The sequence below is a fragment of the Cetorhinus maximus genome, chromosome 5 (assembly GCF_964194155.1).
Source record: "Cetorhinus maximus chromosome 5, sCetMax3.hap1.1, whole genome shotgun sequence".
Taxonomy (NCBI): Eukaryota; Metazoa; Chordata; class Chondrichthyes; order Lamniformes; family Cetorhinidae; genus Cetorhinus; species Cetorhinus maximus.
The window spans coordinates 17,657,047-17,678,921 of record NC_135883.1 but is presented as its reverse complement, the minus strand read 5'-3'; the positions used below and the strand labels follow the sequence as shown (position 1 = coordinate 17,678,921).

The 21,875-nt window shown below is 41.3% G+C and overlaps 1 protein-coding gene across 6 annotated transcripts in view; it reads right to left on the bottom strand.

Moving 5' to 3' along the window:
* The window catches only part of klhl29 (kelch like family member 29), a 529,985-nt gene extending 508,751 nt beyond the window's left edge, over nucleotides 1-21,234 (bottom strand). For 4 of the 6 annotated variants that reach the window (XM_078541558.1, XM_078541553.1, XM_078541555.1 and 1 more), the window contains exon 1: nucleotides 20,989-21,234. The gene's annotated coding sequence lies outside the window, so the exon portion shown is untranslated. Of the gene's footprint in view, nucleotides 1-20,434; nucleotides 20,629-20,988 lie in introns of those variants that run through there. The other 2 variants (XM_078541556.1, XM_078541554.1) reach the window with 2 other exon arrangements.
* Nucleotides 21,235-21,875: the final 641 nt, after the last annotated feature.

Here is a 21,875-nt window from a genome sequence, read left to right as displayed (position 1 = left end):
CAAACCACTGCAGTCCATGTGGTGTAGGTATACTCACAGTGCTGTTAGAAAGGGAGCTCCAGGATTTTGATCCAGTGACAGTGAAGGAATGATAACATAGTTCCAAGTCAGGATTGTGTGTGGCCTGAATGGAAACTTGCAGGTAGTGTTTGCATGCATGTGCTGCCCTTGTCCTTCTAGACAGTAGAGGTCGTGGGTTTGGAAGGTACCGTTGAAGGAGCCTTCGTGAGTTGCTGCATTGAATCTTGTAGATAGTCCACACTGCTGCCACTGTGCATTGATGGTGAAGTGAATATTTAAGGTGGTGGATGGTGTGTCCATCAAGCAGGCTGCTTTGTCCTGGATGGATCTTTGAGTATTGTTGCAGCTGCACTCATCCAGGCAAGTGCAGAGTATTCCACCACACTCCTAACTTGTGCATTGTAGATGGTGGATAGGCTTTGGGAAGTGAGGCGGTGATTTACTTGCTGCAGAATATCGAACCTCTGACCTGCTCTTATAGCCACAGGGCTTTTATGGACCGGTCCAGCTCAGTTTCAGGTCAACGGTAACCCCCAGGATGTTGATATTGCAGGATTCAGCAATGGTAATGCCATTGAATGTCAAGGGGAGATGGTTCCATTCTCTCTTGTTGGAGATGGTCATTGGCTGACACTTGTGTAGTGTGAAGGTTACTTGCCACTAATGAGCCGAAGCCTGAATGTTGTCCAGGTCTTGCTGCATATGGATGTGAACATTTGACAGTATTATATCTGCCTACACATTTGGCAACAGTTGTACAAGTCCAAATGTATGTGAGGAGAGGGATAACTTGCATGGAAAAACTTAGCAATTAAAAAATAATTCAGAAACAGAATGTGACAGAGCACTGGTTAATTATGTGACAGAAGCTTATGCTGAGAGAAAACCACTATTACTCACTAAGGGTCAAGCAGTTAATTTCTGGCTTGCAGATAATCTATAGGATTTTCTCTCCCTCCACATTTGTGATGCAAGGTGAATACGTTACTCACACGATGCAGCTCAATGCACAAACAAGAGGATTAAGCCTCAGGCAGTAATATTAAAATCCTATAACAAAAATGATTAAATACTACAAATGGATTCAGGAGGAATTTTAATGGGCAATTTTAATTATATTCAGTTCCTTAAAATTGCCTTAATTGATGTCTTAGTCATATGCAGCATTCCTAAAACCTAGAACAATCCAAGCAGTGGTGTTTAATTAGACACCAGGCTTTCAGGGCTATTGTAAATGGCACTGAACATTAGCATGCTAAAATCTTCAACCAATGTCTGACCCCAATCAATGTATCAAGGCCAATTCTGTTCAGTTCCTGATCTAAACTGTGCTAAATGAGTAAATGCCAAGCTCGGGTTGCAAAACTCAATCAAAGGGCCGAGTCATGTTTTCACTGTCCTCCGAGCATTACAGCAAAGTGCAGCATTGGCAATGCCTTGCAAATACCTTCTCGGCTGCAGAGGACCAGGTGCAAAAAGGAAGAAAATAAAAACAGGAAAAAGGGACCCAAAAATACCATGACTAAAACAGTAGTTCTGAGCACACAAACAATATTTTAAACTGGAATTATCAAGCAAAGATGGATCGATGCCGCTCCCTTCAAACGAGAAAAAAGTTGTGGGAAGGAACATCAGAGTTGAGGAATGCAAAGTTTTTTTTCCCTTTTGTCCCCAGTGTCTGCATCCAATACTCCCTGGGCAGGTAAAGTTCACACCAGTTAACAGAGGAAACCTCCCTCTATTCAACAAATGCTTCTCAAACTCAAGAGTATCTCTTGCTGCATCAGTGTGAATCTTTCACATGTACACAAGATATCCTTGTCGGAGAAGCTGCAAAGCCAATGGAGGTACCAAAACGGAGAGCTACTCATGGAGGTAGAAGGCACGGCTGAGGTAATAAATGAGTATTTTTCATTAACGCTTAAAAAGAGGGCTTGCCAAAGCTATGATACATGAAAAGAGTGGCAGAATACTGAATGAGATAAAAATAGTTAAAGCAGGTACTTGAAAGACCATCTGTACTTAAGGCAGATAAGTCTTCTGGTCCAGATTGGATGCATCCTAGATTGCTAAGGGAGGTAAGGGTAGAAATTGTAGAGTTGCTGGCCACAATCTTCCAATTCTCCTTAGATACAAGGTGGTGCCAAAAGACTGGAGGACTCCTAATCTTACACTTATTCAAAAAAAAGGGGAGTTGGATAAAAGTGGCATTTACAGGCCAGTCAGTTTAATGTCAGTGGAAGGGAAGTATTTATAAATAATAATCTTGGAGAAAATTAACAACCAGTTGGATAAGCATGGACTCATAACGACAACCAGCAGAAATTTGTTAAAGGTAAAAGGTAAAAAGCTAGTCAAAAACTTGATTTTTTTGATGAGGGAACAGAGGATGGACAAGGGCAGTGCAGTTGATGCGTATATGGGCTTTCAAAGGAATTTTGATAAAGTACCATTTAATAGGCTTGTTAAGAAAATTGAAGGTGATGGGATAAAAGGCGCAGTAGCATCATGGATACAAAATTGGCACACAGAAAACAGAGAATGCTGTGGTGAATGGCTGTTTTCAGACTGGAAGGAGATATACAGTGCAGCTCCCCAAGATTCAATATTAGGGCTACTGCTATTGTTTAAATGGTATTGACTTGGAGTTACAGGGCACAATTTCAAAATGTGCAGATGACACAAAAGTTGGAAGGGCAGTAAACTATGAGGAAGATAGTAATAGACTTCAAGAGGACATAGACAGACTGGTTGAATAAACAGACACATGGCAAATGAATTTCGATGCAGTAAAGCATGAGGTAATACATTTTGGTAAGAAGAATTACAAATTAAATAGTACTATTTTAGAAGGAGTGAGACGCCTGGGAATGCCTTGCACAATTTTTAAAAGGTAGATGGACAGGTTAATTAAGCATATGGAATTCCAAGCTTTAAAACTGGAGGCATAAAACACGAAAGGCAGAAAGTTAAGATATTTTTTAGTCCCCATTAGATATTGTGTCCAATTCTGGGCATCACTTTTAGGAAGGATGTGAAGACTTTGGGGAAGTTACAGAAGAGATTTACGAGAATGTTTCCAGGGATGAGGTGATTGGATAGACTGGAGAAGCTGGGTTGTCACCTTAAAATAGAAAAGGTTAAGAGGAGATTTGTTAGAGATGTTTAAACTCATGAAGGGCTTGGATAGAGTAAGCAAAGGGAAAATGTTTCCAATGGCTGAAGGGTCAATAAAGAGGTAGCGCAAATTTAAAGCAACTGGCAAAAGAACAAGGGGCGACGTGAGGAAAAACCTTTTTATGTAAGGATTGGTTAGGATTTGGAATGCAATGCATTCAAGGGTAGCCTGCAAAAATGTAATTGGACAAGTAGCTGAAGGAGAAAACTTTGCAGGGATATGGGGAAAGAGCGATGAAGTGGGGTTAACTGGATTGCAGTTTGAAAGAACTGGTGCAAACTTGATGGGTCATAGGGTCTCCTTCTGTGTTATACTATTCTATAACCCATTCCATCTGAGTGGAATTTTAACTTGGCCTCGGTTCGTTCCAAATTATGTGCCATTATGCACTGTGGATCTGCACTTATCTTGGTTGAAAACACATCAAACTAGTTTTATAATCTGAGACACCAAGGTCAGCCTGACGGTTGAAAAAAGGAAACTTAAGCAAAAAGAAATGATTAGCTGGTACTAGGCTTGAGTTTCAGAGGACAGGCTGAGAGAAACAAGGAGTTCAATTGTTTTAAGTAGCTGAGAAGAATGGGCTAGACTAAGAGGCTACAAGGTGGGTTTTAACTATTGGTCAATTTTAAGTACTGAACCTTATTGGTGTGTATGCAGTGAGCTACATGCCATGAAGAAGCATCCCGAGGCAGCTCTTTGACTGGAATCCGTTGCAATAAAGGAGGCCCCAAGGCCAACTGCGCAGGAAAAAAAATTAGGTAATTTTAGCACTTACCTTGACAGACCTCTTCTGCTGTACGACCGGTATGTGTCCATGGCAGACACTCCGTAAACCAGAATCCAATGATGCAAAAGCAACCCAATATAATTTTAACTGCTGATTGGCAAAGATTAATGAGCTTTCCACCTGATTCAGGAAGGCACCTAGACTGCCAATAGAAGGCCCCATAAAAATTGCAGTGAAATGGGAATGGAGTGACAAGTCCACTACTACCCAACATCTACCAGATGGAAGGATTTCAGCAGAGTGAGAATGCATAGATGACGTAAAACATGTAGAATATCATATGGGCAGTAACAGGCCAGGAAAGCTCAGCACTGGCCACAGCATTAATAAAAGATGAAAAATGTCAGAAGAGAGAGAGCACAAAGAGAGAGGAGGATGTGGTTAGAAGAAAAGATCGAAGACAGATCATTTATCAAACATCAAGTGTTCATGTTGGGAGAATAAGGATCGTTTGTCTAGCAAGAGGAAACAACATTTCCTTGTTATGGCAGAGATGCAACGGTTCCACGTGAGAACTGAGGGAAACAAGAATATTAATGAATAAAAAAAAAGTATTGAGCTAAAGAGGCATTGCTGATGGCTAAAATTGGAGGAAATACAAAACACTGTCTAAAGAAGTGAAAGAAACAGTTTGTTCAGTGTCTCATCAAAGGGCACATGGTCAAATGTAATGATCCACTGCGCTTGGGAGAGAAATGCATGATGTGAGCAGAGGGCACATGCTTTCAGATTGATAGATATAGAACAGAATCAACAACTAAATAATGCCAATGACTAGGTATAAATAGATGTGATCATTGGTACGAAGAATTAAAATTAGAGAGATTATTCAGCTATTAAGGATCCTGAGTTAATAGAATAACAGTCAACAAGCAACTTACTGCAGGACACAATGAATTAACAGGAAACCACAATGGTAACATGTTTAAAAATTCATTGCATCAGGCACATTTTAATGAGTTAAGCTTTGCAGTATACAAACATATTTCACTAGTAAATTGATATGTAATAAGATTATTTTGGAAAGGATACTCACGTTAGCCTTGATCATGATGCAACACTTCTACATCAGTTATGCCATCAATGATCCAAGTTATAATAATTACTACTATTCTCCAGAGTGTCCTAACTGGATCTCAATAATTCATTCCCATGAATCTAATCCATCCAGCAAGTTATTTCATTTACATCATCTCTCAATCTATTCAGTAACAATTTTACTGCATTTGCTTAGATTTATGGATGTAAGAATAATCCAGATATTTTGTCAACTCTTCAACAAGTGAAAGGCAGGGAGTGATACCCCAATGGTTAAATATCTTGTTCCTATTCATTGTGAGGAACTGCCACTTGGACAACACATTGCTGAAGCCCACACAATCACATACCAGCACAAGTAAATATCTGCGACAGTGGGGGGGTAGAAATGTGTAAGAATTAGAGAGAAAGGTACACACAATCTTACCTTTGTAATCAGTTATTTAAATTTGACAAAAAGATAGCATTTACTGTTGAAAGTTTTAATGCAAATAGGATTTTAAAAATCTAACAATACACAGACAGGGATGCATCAATAAAATGTGACTGCTGTAAACATGTTTAACATCGACCACTAGAAGTCAGTATTGGAACAATGAACAATGAGGCCTTTCCAAGAAAGAATGCTCGTTTTAACATGGACGTACTTTTCACAAATTCAAATACTTTTCATCACTGGTTTTCTAGATAACTGGAAGTATAAGCTTACTTTCATTCATATTGGATGAACAATACATTTGTTCTTATTGCTGTAATGATTAAATACATAAATATATATATATTGACTGATGGTTTTTTTTTTGCAAAAAGTACTGCCGGCAGTTATAACAACGTCATTCTTCAGTTTTGGGCAATTTTAACATACTTATACAATCTTCAAGATAAAATTTTGGTTTGAGTGAATGCTTGCATAAATTATTTCAATAAATTCACTTCAAATAATTTATTGTAAGTATCAATATTCCCTATAGCTAGATTTTAAAAAAGTCCACTGAATCTGTTGTAGGGAAAGGAATGCTGTCATATTCATCACAGTAATCTATCATTGCTATAGTTGTGTTAAGAGAAAGATTACAAGTGTAACCATAGTGAACTATAGAAACAGTGTGTTAAATTATTGTGTATATATCCTCAGCTACTGCAGTCAACCAATATCATTTTTTGTTAAATCTATTATACATTTCGATTCTTTGAAATATTACCAAATTACTAAAGTCACAAGTTCCCTGGAGTATTCGTTTACATTGTTTTAATGGACAAATGGCAAACATATATTGATTAGTTTTAGATTTGGGTGCATGTGTCTTTTTTCTGGAGACCATCTGCCAACAGACTTCACTTTTTAAAAAAAAATCATCACAAATGATGAATACATTCATAAAATTTTACATCTCTCACATCAACATCCATTATGTGGGACTTAATTCTTTTGTTTTTCGATATCACTAGCTCCCTACAGAATCAATTCTCCTGCATTCAACAGTAATCATTTTACACAAATGGCAACCAGGAGGCAGTGAAGTGAAGTATGAAATAAAAAAGTTCTCTGTCTGTTACTGTGCATATTAAATAGTTAAGATGTGTTTAGGTAGTTGGTTTGTTTGGGATTAGCATGTACACAAATGCTAAACTTGCCTAAACCAGCTCGAGGCCACAAGAACATCTAGCCTGCTACAGGTATGCAGGTGTTTTTCCATAAATTCCACCAACATAAACAAGTATCTTAGGTTGGGGAGAAAAGGAAGCCACCCAGATAAGTTTGGTTGGTGGGATGGTGTGAGGTAAGATGAATAGGTCACTATCTTCTACAAGTTGAAAAGGAAACAAATGGATGTTTTAAGTATGCTGGGGAAAATCTAAAAAGAAAAAAATAATAATTTTCTGTCTTTTGAAATAAGATGATCTTCCAGAAGTGAAAGAGGCATGTCCTGAAGCCAAATGCACAAAGGAGTTCAGTGACTTGCTAAGACATAGGATGTTCCAAAGGTCACCAGAACAACAAACTCTACCCTCAGCAACCCTTCAGCACAGCAGATGGGTAAAACAGGAGTCTCTTGCTTGCTGTCAATATAGCACCCAGCAAGGTAAGATTGATTGGCAAGAACTCAGATAGGAACACTGGGGAAGTGAACATAGATAAGATTGATGAGGAGGCAGCTCAGGGATTATTAGGCTGAAGGACGTCCAGTTAAGATTAACCACTTAGGAGAAAGAGGTTTTCAGTGAGGAAGCCTGTACATTTGTTTGTTTTATATCAATGGCACCCTTGATATTATGACAAATACTGCAAGTAATTCAATTTACTAGTTGGGTAACAATGGCATTACTTGCACACTGCGGTGAGAGTGCCCCAAGTATAAAGTATTCTGTAGAGGAATTCATTCACTATTTATAAATAAACTGATAGAGGTTCATGCATAGAGTGCCACTTCCAAGAAGTCTATTATTCATGTCTCATCTAACTTGGTCCAGCTTTGTAAACTATGCTATTTAAAAGAAAATTGTACAAGAATTGATTGATTTACATGCAATATAAATATGTGATTACTTGTGATCCTTTTTATTTCAATTTTCACTTTTAGATATTTTATTGGTAGATTTTTAAAGATGTCAAAATTTGGATTTATAATTGCAGTTTTAAAGTAAAGTATGTGTTATTGTCAAGTAATCATGCATAGGAAGCAGATTTGCACTGCGATCATATAAACAATTTGAGTATGTGATGGACAAACCGTACTTAGGGTGCAAAAAAGTATTCCCATAACAATTTCAGACATTGTATAAAATAAAAATAAATCAAGCATATATCATTGTGCATAGATACAATAGGGAATTAGAGAATTGCCTGTTGATTTCACCATCCTCTTGACAGCTACCCTAAAGGGATGAAAACATCTGCCACAGATTTTAAGAGAAACTCAAAGGAAAAATAAGAATTCATTAATAACCACTTCCTGCTACTATCGGTTCTTAAATGACACTTGGTGAAACTAATGAAACCTACTTACAAAATGTATGATGGTGTGTAACAGTTCACTCAGGGAGAGAGTTGCTGTGACAACACGCACTTTTACATGCATGTTGTAGCCTTTTATTTTTGCTCAAGTGATGTGGGCGTCGATGGCTAGGCCAGTACTTATTGCCAATCCCTAATTGCCCTTGAGAAGATGGTGGTGAGCCACCTTCTTGAGGCACTGCAGTCCAAGTGATGTAGGTACACCCACAGTGCTATTAGGGAGGGAGTGCCCGGAATTTGATCCAGCGAAAGGGAAGGAACAGCGATATAGTTCCAAATTGGGATGGAGAGTGGCTTGGAAGGAAAGTTGCAGATGGTGATGTTCCCATACATTTCCGGTCCTTGTATTCCTAGATGGTGGAGGTCGTAGGTTTCAAAAGGTGCTGCTGAAGGAACCTTGGTGAATTCCTGCAGTGCATTATGTAGATGGTACACACTTCTACCACTGGTGCCATGGTGGAGAGAGTGAATGTTTAAGGTGGTGGATGTGGTGTCAATCAAGCGGGCTGCTTTGTCCTAGATGGTGTCGAGCTTCTTGAATGTTGTTGAATCTGAAATCATCCAGGCAAGTGGAGATTTCATCACACTCCTGATTTGTGCCTGTAGATGGTAGTCAGGCAGTAGGGAGTCAGGAGGTGAGTTACTCGCTGCAAAACACCCAGGCACTGATCTACTTTTGTGGCCACAGGCTTTATATGGCTGATCCAGTTCAGTTTCTGGCCAATGGTAACCCCCAGGATGTTGAGTGGGGGGATTTAGCCTCGTAATGCCATTGAACGTCAAGGGGTGATGGTTAGATTCTCTTGTGGAGATGGTCATTGCCTAGCACTTAGGTGGCGTGAATGTTACTGGCTACTTATCAGCCCAAGCCTGAATATTGTACAAGTTTTACTTCATATGGACAAGGGCTGCTTCAGTATATGATGAATCGCAAATATGCTGAACATTGTGCAATGTTCAGCGAACGTGCTCACTTCTGACCTTATGATGAAAGGAAGGTCATTGATGAAGCAGCTGAAGATGGTTGGGCCTAAGACACTACCCTGAGAAACTCCTGCAGTGACGTCTTGGGACTGAGATGATTGATGTCCAACAACCACAATCATCCTCCTTTGTGCTAGGTATGATGCCAACCAGCGGCGGATTTTCCCCCTGATTCCCATTGACTCCAGTTTTGCTAGGGCTCCTTAATACCACATTCGGTCAAATGCTGCCTTTATGTCAAGGGCTCTTTTGTCCATGTTTGGACCCAGGCTGTATTGAGGTTAGGAGCTGAGTGGCCCTTGCAGAACCCAAACTGAGAATTTGTGAGCAGGTTATTGCTGAGTACGTTCGCTTGATAGCACTGCTGATGACCCCTTTTATCTCTCTCCTGATGATTGAGAGTAGACTGGTGGGGTGGTAATTGGCCATGTTAGGTTTGTCCTACCTTTTGAGGACAGGACATATCTGGACAATTTTCCACATTGCTGGGTAGATGTCAGTGTTGTAACTCTTTTTTCACAAACCAAATAAACTAAATTAACAAAATCAGAGACAAAGTAAAAGGCAGCCCCTTAAAGAAAAACTTCAAAAACAAAAGACAAAATTTAAAGGAAACTTACAAACATTAAACCAAAATGTGATTAACAGGGTCAATAAAGCACCCCTGTCTCCATGGTGCCCATCAAGCATGGAAGGCCTCAACGGTGCCAGGGGACACGACATGCTCCCTCACCAGGGACACCCAGCCGCGAAAGAGAGGCAGACAGTCAGGTCAGATGACCCACTTGATCACCCGCTGCCTGGGCTGTTGATGACCAACTTAGCCAGGCCCAGGAGCAAGTTCACGAGGAGGTCTTCCTCCTTCCCCCTCCACACCGGGTGCCCATAGATCAGGAGCGTGGGGCTGAAGTGCAAACAAAACAACAGTAAAAGGTTTTTCAAATAAATAAAAAGGGAGTGCAACCTATAATATCCTTTGTATGCATGTTCCACAGACTCCACAAGGCCACAAAAAAATGCAGGCATCTTGGGAGTCCATGAACGGACACATCCCACGGTTTTATGGGACTGCTGTGTGCAACACCCTCCACACCAGGTCCCCGATGGAAATGGGGAGGGCATCCCCATAGAGGGCCCCCCACTGGGGACCTCTGCTGCCAGACAGCAACAAGGTATGCCAGGGGGTGGCTGGGTGGTGGGTGAGGGCAAGGAGGTGAAGCAGCAGCAGCCCATTCAGGAACCCCCTCCGCACCGTACTAAAGGGCATAGAGGGCATTTCTGCTCGGCGCCTCAGGTTGCAGGGCTCCAGCTCCCAAGGGAGGGTTCAGGGCTTGGGGACAATGTGGAATTCCGTCCGAACAGGGGTACACTCAGACGGAAGACCACCACGCACCTGCGCCTCGGAGATCCAAAACGATGCTGAGGCCGAACGTGACCGTCCTAAGGTCATGGATGGTATTGGCTGTGAGCCAGACATCCACCGACGTGCCAACTCCTGTGGAAGCATCCAGCCCACTCCTCCGCCACTCAGGATGTCCCCGATCCTGGTCACCTTGGCAGCCACCAAAAGTGGCAGAGGTGCAGATTCCTGAGCAGCGGCTCTCTGACGATAGCCACTACTCTTGTTGGCAGAGAGCTGCAGCACGAAGCGACCATGTTCCAAGCTTTGATCAGGTCCTGGTAGCTGTATTAAAACAGCTTGGCTAAGGGCGCAGCTAGTTCTGGAACACAGGTCTTCAGTACTACTGCTAGAATGTTATCGCAGCCCATAGCCTTTTCAGTATCCAAGGCCTTCAGCCGTTTCTTTATATCATATGGAATGAATCGAATTGGCTGAAAACAGGCATCTGTAATGCTGGTAATGTCAGGAGGAGGCCAAGATGGATCATCCATTCAGCATTTCGGGCTGATGATGGATGCAAGTGCTTCAGCCTCGTATGCACTGATGTGCTGGGCTTCCCCATCATTAAGGATGGGGATATTTGCAGAATGTCCTCCAGTAAGTTGTTTACTTGTCCACCATCATTCACAACTGGATGCAGCAGGATTGCAGAGCTTAGATCTGATCAATTGGTTGTGCGAGCACTTAGCTCTGTCTATCGCATGCTGCTTCTTCCGCTGTTTTGCACACAAGTAGTCCTGTGTTACAGTTTCATCAGGCTGACACCTAATTTTTAGGTATGCCTGATGCTGCTCCTGACATACTCTCCTCCATTCTTCATTGAACCATAGTCTGGAGCTATGAAATAGTGATGGTGAAGACTCCAACTTACTTTCTGTCTAATGGCTGACCTGGAAGCTCTCCCTCTCTGCCGTGTGTTGATACTCAACCTTTTTGGCCGTGTTATGAACACACCTCCCTTGGCCATCAAGTCCTGGGGTGGGACTCAAACCCGGAGCTTCTGGTTCAGGGACCGGGATGCTATTCACTGAGCCACAAGACATCCTAATACCAACGTGTTGCAAATTTAGAAATATCACAACGTTACATTTTATACTATGCACTCCATTTTCACAATCATCAAAATATTTGGTGATATATTTGAATTACTATGTCTTTACCCAGTGTGTAAACATATGAATGTTTCACATCTACACTTGACTAACATGATACGGCCTTCAGCCTCATCGTACGCCAATATATCATTGTTCAATCAATTCATATTTTTAGAGTACCTCTTTTCATCTAACAAAATGTAACCTATACAAATCTGTTACTTGCAGAGATTTTTGGCACATCAGCACAGAGCCATTATTTTTGCTGCATCAACATTAACAGGGAAATATAAAGTTCTTACGGGCCTGAATCATCATAAGGAACAATATATTAGGCATGATATTCACTTTTTATAATCATTGTTTTAATGATCTTTTCCTTCACACTGAAGTCAGCAGCTTTGATTTGTTGATTGACAGTACAATTTGTTACTCTCTGCTCAGTATAACCTTGCTGGCAGTCAAAGCCCTTCAAATGGCACTTTATTAAAATAAAAGCAAAATACTGCAGATGCTGGAAGTCTGAAATAAAAGCAGAAAATACTGGAAAAATTCAGCAGGTCTGGCAGCATTTGTGGAGAGAGAAACAGTTAACATTGAGTTGAATATGGCTCTTCTTCAAAACTAAAGGAACATAGGAACCTTATGAGTTTTATGCCATTGAAAGGGGAGGCGGAAGGAAGAATAACTGGGAAGGTGTGGGACAGAGTAGTAGGCAGGAGAGATTAAACGACAAAGATGTCATGGAACAAAAGGGGGTGGCAATGGTTGTGGTAAAGAAGCAAAGCCTTTGTCCAGAGTGAGTGTTTATGTCAGAATAATGAATAGCTATCTCAACTGCACTTCCTCACAACTGCCTCCTCTAAGGATTCCATTCCATTCTTCCCATTTCTAATGGTGCAATCTTCCACAGAGCTTCTAATAGGTCCTCCTTTTTCCTCAACTGAGGATTTCCACACACACCCTACCCCATCCCCCACATCATGTCTGAATGAGCCCTCAACCATGCCCAATCCCTTTCCTGCACTTCTGCTCTCAATGCTTCCCTCTCTCCGAGGGTGTAATAGGGTTCCCTTTTGCTTTACTTTCCACACCACCAGCTTCCATATTCAAAGAATCATCATCCACCATTTCAATCTTCCCCAGCATGATGCAGCTACCAAACACATCTCCACCTGCCTTCCCATTTCAGCGGTCCAAAGAGACCGTTCCATCCATTCCTCAATCATCCCAACACCTCGTCCCCTTCCCACGCAAACGCAGGAGGTATAACACCTGCCCTTTTACCTCCTCTCCTCAACATTCAAGACCCTATACACTCTTTCCAGCTGAAGCTGCAATTTAGTTGCACTACTTTCAATTTAGTATACTGGATTCGCTGCTCACAATGTGGTCTCCTCTATACTGGGGAGACTAAATGCAGATCGAGTGACTGCTTTGTGGAAAACATCCGCTCAATCCACAAGCATGACCACGAGCTTCCATTTGCTTGCCATTTTAATCAGTCACCTTGCTCTCATGCTCGCATTTGTCCTCAGACTGCTGCAGTGTTCTGGTGAAGCTAAATACAAGTTTGAAGAACAGCACCTCAGCTTCCAATTAGGCACTTCAGAGCTTTTTGGACTCATTGCGTTCAACAGTTTTAAAACAAGAACTCTGTCCCCCATTTTAATTCTTTTTTTTTTGCCATGTGCTGGTCTGAATCTTGTTTTTCATGTTTTTGCTTTCAGACAGAGCTGCTCATTATTCTGCCATTCACACTCACTCTGGACAAATGCTTTGCTTCTTTACTACAACCATTACCACTCCCTTTGAAAAAGGTGTTATGGAACAAAAGGCAATTAAACTTTTCCGCCCACTATCCTATCCCAGACCTTCCCCTCTCCTGGCATAAAACCCATCACATTTCTACCTTTCTTCAGTTCTGAAGAAGAGTCATATTCTGCTTGAAATGTTAACTGTGTGTGTCTGTCTACAGATGCTACCAAATCTGAGAACTTTCAACACTTCTTTTTATTTTAGTGCACAAACATGGAATGTTGCTACTTCCCCCAATGGTAATCACTCTTCCCATTCATATTTTTGCTAATATCATGTCAGTGCTGTGATTTTTAAAGTTCATTTTAATCACTTTTCACTCTTCTGTCCTGTAAGTGCCTGTTTTTCCTCCAGGGTCAACAGCTCTCTGCTGTCTCGCCTTCATATATTCACAGACTATTTCACCATGGATGTCCAAAAGACCTTTCCACCACACACACGTTTTCTAGGATGGGGGTACAAGACAACAATTAGGAATGGGAGCCCAAGAGTGATGAGAACTATCACAAATCTGGCTAACATAAGCTAAAGTAGCACAGCTCAAGTGATTAAGAACAATGCCTTTACTTTTTTTATTCTTTCATGAGATGTGGGCGTCACTGACTAGGCCAGCATTTGTTGCTCATCCCTAATTGCCCTTGAGAAGTGGTAGCATGCTGCCTTCTTGAACCGCTGCAGTCTATGTGGTGTAGGTATACTCACAATGCTGTTAGGAAGGGTGTTCCAGATTTTGATCCAGCAACAGTGAAGGGGCGGTGCTATAGCTCCAAGTCAGGATGGTATGTGGCTTGAAGGGGAAGTTGAAGGTGATGGTGTTCCCATGCATCTGCTGCCCTTGTCCTTTTAGGTGATAGAGGTCACGGGTTTCAAAGGTGCTGTCGAAGGCGCCTGATATTAGGCAATATCTTCTTTAAAGTTCTCATTTTATTTTGCATTCTATCCAGGACTATTTGACTGAAAAGTGGTTTATGTTAATAAAAACTTTCTATTGTCAAAATATTTTATAGTAAAATGGTTGTTTTAATCCTTCATTTTTATAGGATTCAGAAAACTCAATGCTCAGCTCTATTCATTAATTAGGATCTAGATGCTGTTGCTTATGATAATCAGCACTCAAAAAGTGCATTAATATTGATTTGTCTAATCATACTGCCTATTAAAGCAATCCAGTCATGTACTGATCCATTATTTCACATTAGCAGATTAAACAGTAATTAATGAACTGATTGGCAGAGACAGGGGGCATTGATATACAAAAAAGTACGTATTTTCAAAGTGACACCTACTAACGGTAATCATATATGCTATAGTACATTTTATGCTGGAATCTCATGCCAGCACAAAATATGCTAAGCATCATTATGACTGGACTTGTATTTACTGAAGGATTTGAGCCTTTCACAATATTTGTTCTCCTTTCCTCTGGTTCATCGGGCCACAGATTTTCACAGCTCACATGCTCTAGTAACTTTGAAATATAAACTTCAAGACACAAAGAAGGAATGTGCGATGCAGGATCATCACATGTACATGCATTGCCGTTTAATCTGTCGCAGCAGCCAATCAGTAGAATTTTACTTTCTAATGGGTATTTTGTGCAAATCAAATACCCAAGGTAGGAAATAGGAGTGAAAAGATAAACATCCTGGGAGCTACCATAAACCAGAAACAGAACTGGACCAACCATATAAATATTGTGGATACAAGAGCAGGTCAGAGGCTAGGAATTATGCGGCAAGTAACATCTCCTGACTCCCCAAAGTCTGACTGCTATCCACAAAGCACAGTCAGGATGGTGATGGAATACTCTCCATTTGCTTGGATGAGTGCAGCTCCAATAATACTCAGGAAGCTTGACGCTATCCACAACAAAGCAGCCCGCTTGATTGGTACCTTCAACATTCACTCCCTCCACCACTGATGCACAGTGGCAGCAGTGTACAAGATGTACTGAATCAATTCACCAAGGCTCTTTGACAGCACCCTCTGAACTTGCAACCTCTACCACCCAGAAGGACAAAGGCAACAGATGCATGGGGGCACCACCAGCTGCAAGTTCTCCTCCAAGTCACACATCATCCTGACTTGGAACCATATTACTATTCCTTCACTGTCACTGGGTCAAAATCCTGGAACTCCATTCCAAACTGCACTGTGGGCATCCCTACACCACATGGACTGCAGTGGTTCAAGAAGACAGCACACCACCACCAATTAGAGATGGGCAATCAATGCTGGCCTAGCCAGCAACGTCCACATCCCGTGAAAAAAGAATAAAAAACCTGAATTGTAGTACACTTTAATTTAAAGTTGCTACATAGTATTTAGATAATTCTAATTATAAATTGCATGTTTTGAAAGACAATATGGTTGATTATTTAGCACGTTAACTCTTTCCAGAATTGGGTATATACATGTATGGGTACATACTGACAGAAAGATAAAATACATCATTCTGGCTGTACTCTTGTTGATGAATCTTGTTGGAAAGGATTATGGTGCAACTGACTGTTTGTGAATCTTGTAAGGTGGCTTAATTATGGTTTCCAAACATAAATAATTAAACAGCTAACATCTTTCAAGTACTGGTCCCTGAGCTTATTATTTACTGATTTATTTTTAGACATAGGATTTTTATCTAACAAATAATAAATTTTGTCAATAAAAATGTGATAAATGCTTATAACAATTGAGCAATGGAATACTTCTCAGGTTAAAAAAGCTATTTTTCAAGAAATTTGCAGATCCATTCACATTTATAGATTTCAAGCTTCAAAGATTATTCAGTGTCAGACATCCCAGGAGACGCATTCAAAAGTTAATCTTTCCCAAATGTTCTCACTTCTGTACAAAGTATTGACTGTATAAGTTAGTTAACAAAGTTATCAATCTTTAAATTTTATAATTCCACCAATAATCACTTTAATAGCAAGTGAAATACTGCTACGTTGATGATGATGAAAAAATTATAAATGCTATCTCCAACATCTGGCAAATTTAAAATATTACGCAGGCAAATCTGGTCATAAGATGGCGATATTACTGTAGATATAATGCAACATGTGGTATAACTCCAGAAAAGCAGTTTATTGTAGCAGTGTTTCTGGATACCTTAAGTGAGAGAACAGTACATAAAAGTTTGTCTTCTAAATCTATTTTCTTTTTCATACATGCCATAGGAAATAAAGACTAACTGAAATACTTTGATGCAGACAGCAGACTTAAGCAAATGGAACAATGTGCTTATTTGCACATTCAAGTTGATCTCTTGTCCTTCTCAATTGCTGACCCAAGAATTGAAATAGAGAATTGAATTGAAGAATTGAAATGTGCTTACTGATGTGTAAATGCTTGCAGCAGAACTTAAAAGAAAACTTTAATCAGTCAGTACATGGCTTAAATACTTGTGAGAATGACTTTCACTGCTCACCACTACCTGACTCTGGGACAAGCAGCAGTCAAGGGATAGTCAAGAGAAGAGGTCAAAGCCTCAAGTATGCAGATCATGAGCTTGCCACGATTTAATCTCTGCTGTATAAGGTGAAACATTCAAAAACGCTTACTGTTTAGAACAAATCTTTTTTTAGCTGCATATCTCCTTCAATGCTATCTATCTAGGACTTGTAATTATTGAAAAACGTAGTAATCAAGTTTTGTTCATTAAAGATTTTAGTGAATTATTTGAATACTACAAAAAAAATGGTACAAGTCTTTGGCTCAGCAGTAGTATTCCACCTCAAATTGTCAAAGATCCAAGCCCAAGAGAGCCCCGGTGACTAGAGGCTAGAATATGATCTTTCAATACTGGATTTACATCCAGCAGGGTACTTGAGATGGAGTGGACTTTGGCTCAGTGGAAATATCCCCACCTTTGAGTTGGAGCATTGGATTTTGAACTCACTCCAGACTGGAAATTGGAGCACCAACTCCAAATATTGGTAGGTGTACTTGTATCTACCTAGCAGAAGGTAGTCCAAGGGCAAACAATGGGGAAAGCAACAAGAAAGCACCTCAGTTCCTCTTTCCCACTAAGTAACTGAGGAATCTCTTGTACAAGACTTGAGATAAGATCTGTCCATGACAGAACACAATGAGCGATAGACAGACCATAAAAAATGATTCAGTAACTTAATAACTATGGCACAAAAACGTAACACTATTCTGAAAAAAAGCAAGCGCATTTGTGTTGCCAAAATAGTAAGGCTCAAAAATATGATTTTTCCCCCGCAAAGTGCAACAATCTCCAATTTTGTCTGGGAGGTGAAATATCTCAAGTGCAAAAATCTGCTTCCTGGATTTAGCTTTGTGCAAACCACATATCATTTAACAAAGTGATTATTTTGAAACATAAATGTGAAAAATCAGGTAATAATTGTTGTTTATTTATTACATTAAAACATCTCAATGTTTCACACAATGAATTGCTTTTGGAGGTGCAGGGACTATAGCCTTTTCCTACAAACAGCAATGAAAATAATGTCTTTGTAAGACCAGCGCACGATAATATTCAATGTGTGCACAATATCCATTCTGACCGGTTCAATGACAAATCAATTGCATTGTTGTCTTGATACTTAGCAATTGAGAAAATCTATGGTCAATTTGGTAAAACAAAGCACTGTCTATAGCAGATATTTTAGTAAAGGTTTTTGCATCGTTATTATATTACAACCAACATGACAACAATTGAAAGCTTATTTCAGATAGATTACTATTCGTGCTTCATAAAACTTGGAAAATACGCTCAAATACTTGCACAACTTAAGCTCATTGGGACATTACTGGTATTGTCCCACTCAAATCTGAATAAGTGATTCAAAAGATAAGGCAAAATATTTCTCATGTCTTGAATGTAGCAATTAGAGCTTTTTCAATGATTCACCTAACAGGAAATGGCAATTTAACTGAACATTTCACTCTGAAGAAGAGTCATGCAGACTAGAAACGTCAGAGCTGCTGAGCTTTTCCAGCATTTTCTGGCTTTGTTTCAGATTTCCAGCATCCACAGTATTTTGCTTTTATTTAAGTTATTTTATGGATCTGACGTCTGATACCAATTGGTGCTACACTTTTTCTTTAATGATTCATTGCAAGCTACTTTGTGGATTTGTTTGTCAGCTGGAGGACTGCTCAATTAAAACTTGAGCAAAACATCACTTGAAATTAACAAGTATGTTGGAGTTCAGAATATGTAAAGCAATTAAATAGTCTTTTCTGTGGCCATTTTGAAACGTATAAAAAAAACAAATAAAGCACTACGTTCATATAGCATCTTTCAGAGTCTCACGCCATCCCCAAGCACTGTGTTAGCCCCTGCTCGAATGCAGAAAACACAGCACTCCAATTTACGCACAGCAAGGTTCCAGAAACATCAATGTGATAATGACGATCAGTTAATCTGCTGTCTTGTTTAGGTGTTGAGGGATAAATGTTGGACACTACACAAGGGAAAACTTTACTACTCTTCCTGGAAATAATGCCACGGGATGTTTGACACCCATCTGAATGATAGCCGTGGGCTCGAATTACAGTCGCCTCTGCTTGACTGGCTGTGCAGCTCTCCTCTCAATCAGACATAACACAAGTCATGATAACGGCAAAAGTTTTGATGTTAAGTACTCCCAGAGCAGCGTCTAAATATGTATTATAACAGTCAATTACACCTATGAGTTCTGAAATGCTGTATTTATCGTATTAAATTCCACTCTATCAGAAGTTAACCATTCCTATGTTTATGTTATTTTAAACTGAATACTATTTGGTGAAAAGGACTACGCTATCTACCCTGCTTATTGAAGAGTCTGAGGTGCTTTCCATGCTTTTGAAATCGATGTGTTGTTTTTCCCCTCATTCGATAAAAGCAGTTCGACTCGGTTTTCTGACCGATGCGAAGCTGGGGGGTTTCGAGCCCTTCACAGCGCCGCTGTACCTGAGCAAAAATGTGTGCCCAATGTCATCGCGGGCTTAAAACAATGGGGGGGGGGGGGGGGGGGGGGAGAGGGGGACTGTTCCGAAACAATAAATATTGGTTCAAATAGTCCTAAAGCCCGTGGGAGTGAACTCTGCGAGAGGTTTGGGGCGCCCACCGCTGCTACACGTTAGGACGGCGAGCGGTCTTGTCTTTGCTCTGTGACAGATAAGAAGAACCTTATCCTGGTGCCCGAGCATTGGGCGTTAGGACGGGAAAGGTAAAGGGGATCCCGCTGGCGCCCAGCGGCTAAACAGGGCAAACTGGCTGCACAGCTCCTCAGACCCCGCCGGCGGTGGTGGTTGGGAGGGAGGGTAAGGGAGCAGAGCTGTTAACACATTACCCCCTATCCCCCCCCCCCCCCCACCCCCGCCGCGGAACCCACGCCGACGACCGAGAGATTTAAAAGGTTTGGAAACTCTCCCCCTTTGGACCACATGCGGTCCAGCAGCGTGCAAATCCCGTTTGGAAATCTGCAATTCTCTTGTCAGCTGTGCAAGGAACGATATAAAAAAGACCGTTGTTCGGATAGATGAGGGGGAGGCTGGCTTAATAATAGCCGGGCACAGCTACCTTGGACTACCCCGGGAAACGGGGGGGGGGGGGGGAGAGAGAGAGAGAGGGAGAAAAAAAAAAGACTCTCATCCTATGTCACAGAGCAAAAAAAAAACACCAGACTGCTCACTTTAAAAATCAGAACCGGTTTAAAATTCTTCCTCCGTTACCCCCGCGTCCACGATGATATATATATATATATACACACAACAATCCGACCTTCTGAAAATCTACACAAGTGTCAATCAACTTTCGTGAAGTCTTACAAAGTTGCGAAAACAATCGAATGCAAATTCCTGGCTCTGATTCACCATCAGCTGCAACCCCAGCTCAAAAAACCCAACAAATCGATCAACGCCGGCAACGTTAAAATAAACCTGTCACTGGGGTTCATCAACAGCAAAGCCTGTTTCATCAGTTTCAAGCGATTCAGGAGAATAAAATAAAAGGAGGGGGGGGGGGGTTAAAAAAAAAACAATAGGTTAGGGGCAAAATGCAGCTAAAATTAAAATATAATGGGGGGGGGGAGAGAAACACAGACTATTTTTTTAAAAAACAAAATAGACTTACTCGAGATGTTTGTGAGCCAGCTTTAAACTGAGGGACGCTTTCAGTAACTTTAAGCTTGTCTTTTGCTGTGCTGGGATACAGTGCAAGCGGCCGCTATAAATCCAAATGTTTTAATGTGCGACTTCCCCCGGCGAGCGGCAAGTTTTATTAAAAAAAAAGGAGGGGGTGGGGGGGGGCAGAGGGTTGAGGTGCGCGCAGGCGCAGTGAGCAGCTGGAGCTGGCTGCAGGCGGAGTGCTGCTGATCGTAGTGAGCGGACTGGAGAGAGAGAGAGAGAAGGCTCCTCGAGCCAGCCAGCCCACACCAGCTGACCAAACCACCCCCCCCCCGGCCACCCACCTCCTCGCGCGCGCGCGCGCGGGGAGGGAGAGAGACGGTTAAGGAGCCGCTCGAGATCGAACCTGCAACTTTGAAACGCTAACGGCCACTTTTTTGGCAGCGGCCGAATCGGACTGAGCCTTTCCACCACCACCATCACTATCATCATCATCCCCAAAGCACAGCCCAAAAGACGCTATTCTTTAAATGACGATTCAATGTACAACACAGCTCTTACCTCCACTGTCGAGAGTTGGAGGTTGCGTCCTTGCAAATTCTTGGACGTTCGGGGAAAGGAAATATTTTTTTTTAAAAAAAGGTTTTTTTTTGGTTTGGTTAAACGGACAAGTAGCCTCTCAGAAGAATGCCCAGTTTAATTCAGATTCCAGATATTTGAGGATAAGCCATTTGAGCGGATCAACTGCTTGATTTTTTTTTGTCTTCCCTCTCCGGTTTTTTTTTTAGCAGTGAGGGAACAGGAAGGTCATTTTATTACTTCTAAACTGTTTTATTTTCTTCCCCCCCCCACCTCTTCCCCATCTCCTCCTCTCCCTCTCTAAAGAGGTCAGTTGATTGACTGCCTTCTACTAGCCCTCCTCCTCCTGGTGCTGCTGTGTTGAGCTCGGTTTGCCAGCCAGTGGGAGGAAGACTCGGAGCGACTGCTCAGAACCACCTTCGCTGCGCTCGCTGCTGAGAACCCGGAGCGCGCACGGGGCGGGGGCGACTCGCCCCCGACAGCCGGGAACGCGAGCGCGCGCGTCCATCCAGACCAGGTGTGACCCGGCCTCTGCAGCATCGCTAACGTTGGTTGAGTTGAGTTTCCCTGCTTTGGTCCTGAATATAAAATATCCGATATTTTAACAAATAAACTTAAAAGGGAATTTATTTCTTAATAGTTATTTCACTTTCTGAAATTTAAGGCGTGATAACTAGTGTCTAAGCTTATCACACCTTATTTGTAATTGAACTGTAAATGAAAGTAAATCAAGAAAAAACCCATATGAAATACTTTGTGAGAGATAATATAGAGGAGAATACCTTTGCCCATACGTACCCATTCCTGCACGGGCCCCCACTTACCGCTGTTTCTCCATATGTAGTGGAGCACTTCAATTTTTGCAAGTT